Raw genomic sequence first — 6537 nt, 5'->3', positions numbered from 1 at the left:
AAGCTTTGGCTCTTGGTTATGAAGAAAAAGGATATTTATAGGCTCGAAAGATGTTTAAGGGATTTCAAGACTAAAAATCACTAGTGCTTATATCCCAAATTTTTTCTTTGTCCATGAATTTCTGGACCTTGGAATCCATGGTGCCCCCCAATGTTGGGCTTTTTCTTTTGGTTTTGAGCATCATTATATTAGTGATTTTTGTGGTACGCTCAAATCTTTATTTGGGCACTTTTGATCAATGAGGATTTCGTTTCATGCCCTCTAGTGTTGTTTAGGCGCTTTTATCGTTTAAGGATTTTTTATGCCCCCTAGGGTTGTTTGGGCACTTTTAATCATTATAGATTTTTTTGCACTTGCCCCCTAGTGTAGAGTGTGATCCTAGCCAATGTTATTTTTTCAAGAAATATGTATTACGCTCAAAAAGAAACTACAAGAGATTTTTTTAGCATTGTGATAGGATGATCAAATATGACCTTTCTTCATTTCAAATGCATGCAATTAGAATCGACAGGCTTTGCATTCTCACATGCGAATATGCAAAATGGTTTCACATTATTCATACAGTCAAAACTCAGCTTTGAAGTTATCACATGGCGCTTGGGTTGTCATTCAGGTTTTTTAAGTGATGGATATCACTTGAATTTTCAGAACTTGTTTATTAGAACAAACACCAATTTGATTTTTGTATTTGTATTAAAACTTTGATTTTCCAAAAATCCCTGTGAAAACATGGGATTGTTTTTTTTTTTTTTTTGGTTTGGAAGGGGACAAGAAAACACCAAAGAATTTGTGGTTTTGTGAGTGAAGGGTGTGCTCAGTGTGTTATTTGCAACAAAAATAAAGGCACGTCATGAATACAGAAAAACATATGATCTTATTAACAAGAAAGACTCATTTGACAAAGAAAGTCTTGTGGCATTATGAGCCAAATTACCAACAAGACTAAAACAGGTTGAAACAGACATGATCAAACAAAAGGCAATAATTGGGTAGGCTCCATCTTCCCATCCTATAGTAGAACTTTGTCCTCTATCCTCGAGAGTGCACATTGCCTTCCTCACACCCTCCTCTTGCCATCAGTGCTTTGAGGTTTTCAGACCATTCCACTTCCAGTGCATTCATCGATCCACTACTTGAAGCATGGTTGGGTAGAGGGGTCGAACTCATGTTTGGAGTTTCTTCAAGGGTTATCCATCCAGCTTTAATCAAATGTATGAGCCTTTTTTTGAAGGCACTGCAGGTATGAATGCTATGTCCCATAGCGTCAGCATGATATTCACAAGTGAGGTCCGACTTATACCAGTTGGGGTAAGGTGGTTGTAAAGGTGTCAAGGGTTCTGGAGCTATATACCTGATGCTTAGTAGCTTTTGATACATCTCATTTAAGGGCAGCGGTAATGGAGGTAGTTGTTCTTGGGCTTTTTTGTGTTTGGTTTGAGGCCCAGGTTTTCTAGCAGGAAAAGAAGAGTTGGAATTGATGTTGGCGATTTAAGGTGAAGTGTGGTAGTTTTGAAATGGGTTTTTCTTACCAATTTAACCACCTTCAACATAGTCGACCTCCTTCCTTTTACCCTCAAAGCCTCTTTTCTCAGTGGGCACAAATATTCTACCACTTTTTACTCCTTGCTCAATGTGCTCAGCTACTGCCACAACGTTAGTAAATTACTGGGCTGAGCTACCCATCACATGCTCGTAGTATGGGTCTTTAAGCATGTTAGCAAACAAAGTGACCATCTCTTTATCCAAGAGTGGAGGATGTACTTGAGCAGCTAGGTCTCTCCACCTTTGAGCATATTCCCTTATGCTTTCCTTGTCCCTTTTCTCTAGATTGGATAAACTGGTTCTATTAGGAGCAATATCCATATTGTACTTATATTGCTTCATAAATGCATCCACTAAATCTTTATATTTTTGGATCTTTATATTGTCCAATCTCATATACCAGCTTAATGCCGCCCCACTCAAGCTATCCTGGAAGAAGTGCATCAGTAGTTTTTCATCATGTACTACTTCTGCCATTTTGTTGTAGTAGGATTTGAGATGAGTCATGGGACATTATGTTCTGGTATATTTGATGAATTCAGGAACACGAAACTTTTTCGGGACCACCACATTTGGGACCAGACACATTTCTGTTGCTCGTACTGGATCGTACAAGTCTACCCCTTCAATGGCTCTAATTCGGGCTTCCAACGCCACCATCTTATCTTGATCAATGCCATTGGATGACTTAGTCTTATAGGACTCATTGGCAAATGGATCTATGACTGCAGGGGCTGGTGCTGATAGCAATGAGTGCACAAATGCTGGATTGTGTGGAGGTTTTTGACCATGTTCACTTATTATTTTTTCGGGTTGAGCTATTGCTGGAGGCTGAAAAAAAAATAGCTGGCTGGTTAGAAGGACCTTCACCAGAGGCATTTCTTAGTGTATGCTCGAGTACGCTAGTGAGGCGAGCCATGCTTGCTTTTAGAGACTCTAACTCTTCTTGGAAATGGGCATCACGGTGAGCACGCTCTTCACCTTCCATGTTTCTTGCTTGGAGTCGAGTGTTGTAGGCTCTTTGGGGACCTATATTTCAACTTGTTGCATGTATGTATGTTATTTACAATGGATGGATAGATGTATGTGTGTGGATGCATGTAAATGCATATTTGGTATGAATGGAAAAAACCCATGCAGAATGAATAACAAGGGAGTTCATGCTCTAAAAGAAGGTCTAGGTCATTACATGATAGGTAGGCTTTCTCACTAGTCTTAAAAAGGTCTATGAACTGCCTAGTGACCACCTCATGTGAAGGCAGTGTAGGGGTTTACAAGGAATGGTTGGGGCACAGTGTGACCGCCATTATCGAGTAAACACTCAACTCATAGTTGGATGTTTCATGAATCTCATGAATCTGAACCCCGACTGAAAGTCAAGAGGCAGATCGTTACTCCCCACCTAACTTAGAATTGGGCTTTATTTGTAAAATGCATGCTAAAGCAATAAAAATACAAGATAAAATTAAAGACCGACAAAAGAAAAACAATCAAAGCTTAGTCAAACCAGACATGGCTTTCCCTAGTGGAGTCGCCATCTTGTCGCGGGGGGGTCATGACGTCGTCTGACAACAACGAAGGCTCTTTGTTGTGCATCATATGTGAGGTGTGGTGTGTTGGGAAGGGTTTTTTGATTTAATCATAAAATTATGATTAATTTTTAGGAGTCGCTACCTAGTATTTTGGTCACTAAGAACCTATGGTCTGCAAGAGTCTGAGTAAGGGACTGGTTGTACAAGGGAAAGACGCATCACCCCCAGTGCACCCTATCTAAGGTAAGCTGCATTGTTGTTTGATTGTTTTTTGTTAGTCTTTTCTAAGGTTCAAGGCAGATATCTCTTCATGAGAGAGTCTCTACCTTATCGGGTTAAATCCTAACCGTTCTAAAATCTGAACTTTAGCATCACATTTTTACACTTTGTATTTTTAATACTCGAGGGTGTACTTTATCATATAATTTTACACCCCACAAATATTAAAGTCTACATCTGGACCCTAAAAAAAAAGATTGAAAAAATATTTTTGACATGTTGGCCAAATCCTAATGGATAATCGTAAACTGGTTACGATATCCATTTTTGGATTTTCTTTTAAAAAAAAAATGAAAAATATGCAATTTTTGTTTTGTTTTTTTATAAAAAATATGCTTGGAAAAATTTTAGGATTTGGCCGTATGCAATCAAATATATATATATATATATATTTTGCAAATGTTTTGAAATTATTTTTTAAAAAATATTTTGGAAAAAAACAGTGTTTTAATACCGGATTTGTAATTTACAATATAAATATACAACCCAATATTATGCAATATTGATAGAAAGATATACAAGAAAATCACAATTTTTTTATGATTGTTTTGAAAATTTTTGGATTTTATATAAAAAAAAAAAAGTATAGCCCACTGCATGAATAGTGGACGTGAATTATAATTCACGCCCATTGTTCATGCGTGAACAACAGGACGTGAATTATAATTCATGTCCTCTGTTCATTGAATAGGGGCAGCGAAGAAGAAAAAGAAGGGGAAGGGGAGAGAGGGCGGACAACCTGGCATGGTGGTGGTGGTGGTTTGGTCGAGGATGACGGTGTGTTGCCGGTGGTTGCAGCGATGGAGGTCGGCGTTGGCTACGGGAGGAAGAAAAAAAAGTTGCAGAGGTGAGAGAAATGTTGGAAGGAGAAGAGGGAGAGAGTCACGGTGGCTGCTCTGCCACTGATGAGGAGCTGGGTTGATGGAAATTATGGTGGTAGAGCCGGTTGTGGAGGTGAATTTTGGCGCTGATGTTGTTGTCGCTAGTGCTGGAGAAGGAAGAAAACGAAAATGGTGGTGCTGATGAGCTGCTGCCGCTGTGGAGGAAAGGGGAGAAGCATCAGTGGAGAGGATGGTTATCTAGCCGGCGGTGACAGTGGTGGTGGTGGCTGAAGGCACGGCTAAGAGAGAAAGAAAAGAGAAGAAAACAGAGAGGAAGTGGCAGAAACTGGGAAGGGGCTGCTTTTTTGGCTTATTTTTGGACCCGAATTTCTCCTCCCTTAGGCCATCAAATTCGTCTTTATTTATAGGCGGTGGAAGAGGACAATCTTGTCTACATTGGGGAAAAATTTCAGCCCTTGATTCAGTTGAGAAGGATCCCAACTATTGGCTCAAAGTAGGCATGGTGCACTGTCAAAACTGCAGAAACAGTTGCCTGAGTTGGCATGTTTAGGCCGGCACCGGTGCCGTCTCGCTGCTATTCAGACTTTTTTGTTTACTTGAAGATGTAGAGAAACTACAGGGGATCATTGGCGTGCAAGATTTGTCAACTTTGGTGGCTGGTAGGTACACTAAATTCAGCTTCAAAGTAGGTAACCGGACCAGCTTTTTTCAGAAAAAAAGTGAAGAAGATAATGAACAGTTTTTTGGCCAAATTTCATTTCAGTCCTCCATCTGTCAATTTCTTTCAATAGAACCCCTAATTGACCATCAAACTTTCAATTGCTTCCAATTTGGCCCCTAATTTCAACCAATTAACTTGGTAAAAATTAAATTTGATCTCTTAAAATTCTAATCTTCTCAATTAAGCCTAAAGTAGCATCCCAAACTTAATTTTTTTTACCAATTAAGCCTCAAATAAAATTAATTTGACCCATTTAAAGTATAATTAAGTCCTTGCACTTAGTTAAATCCTTTAATTAGACCCAAATTAACTCTTAAACATAATTAAAAATTCAATTTGGCCCATGATTAAATCAAATTGGCCTATTAAAAATATAATTATGTTCTTGGACTTAATTTTTCACTAATTAAACTCAAAATAAAATTAATTTGACCCATTTAAAGTATAATTAAGTCCTTGCACTTAATTAAATCCTCTAATTGGACCCAAATTAATTCTTAAACATAATTGAAAATTCAATTTAGCCCATGATTAAATCAATTTGGCCTATTAAAAATTTAATTATGTCATTGGACTTAATTTTTATGCAAATTTGTCCAATAATCATTTAATTTGACTTTGAATTTGCATTGTTTTCTCCCTTTTTGGGCATAATGGGGTACAAAAAATTGCAGCTTAATTCTCTGGCCTACTTTCTCCATATTGCCAGTGTTTATTTTATTTTTTGATTTTTATTTTGAAAAGAAGTTATTTTTGGGGAATAACCCAAAATTGGGTTATGACAAGTTACATGACCCGCGTGATGCCGCGAGTTAATTTTATATATATATAAAATACCAAGAAAAAGCTAAGATCTAAAAGTATTGGGTCTTTCTGCAACATTATATCTAAGAATCTTGGGTTTAGCTATAACATATAATCCAAAAGTAATATTTATAATATTAATAATAACATTAAACTTGCATGACCCAGTAGGTCTAGCTGCAATACCAGAGCCAATAGCCTTGGATGTGGGTTTAGTTATAAGATCGTGTTATAAAAGCGTGATAATTAAATAAATTAATTAAAAAGAAAAAAACCAATAGAAAGAAAAAAACTAATGAAGAAAAAGAAAAACAATCTGAATTAATTGGGTTAACCCTTTAAACCAGGTTAACTCGTCAAACCTTGAATTCGTGTCATGAAAGTTTGATAACTTAATAGCAAAAAAAAAATTGACTGGTTAACCCAGAATTAACTGGGCTGACCCGTCAAACCAGGTTACCTTCAAACCCGGGATCTGTGTCATGAAAGTTTGATAACTAAATAGAAAAAAATTGAACATTAACAACCTAAATTAAATGAAAAAAATAATTAAAAAGATAAAAAAAACAAAAACAAACAAAAGACATACACTTGTTACTAATAAGGAAAAAGAAAAAAATCTCAATCAACTGAGTTAACTCGTCAAATCAGGTTAACCTGTCAAATCTGGGATTCACGTTAAGAAAGTTTGATAACTAAATAGGAAAAAAAATCAACGGGTTAAACAAAAAAACAATTAGCAAACTAAACTAAACAAAAAAAAAAATTGATTAAAAAGAAAAAAAAAAATAAAAAACAAATCTAAATAGGTTAACCC

This window comes from Populus alba, chromosome 7, assembly GCF_005239225.2.
Source record: "Populus alba chromosome 7, ASM523922v2, whole genome shotgun sequence".
Classification (NCBI taxonomy): domain Eukaryota; kingdom Viridiplantae; phylum Streptophyta; class Magnoliopsida; order Malpighiales; family Salicaceae; genus Populus; species Populus alba.
Note: the sequence above shows the minus strand (reverse complement) of the source record.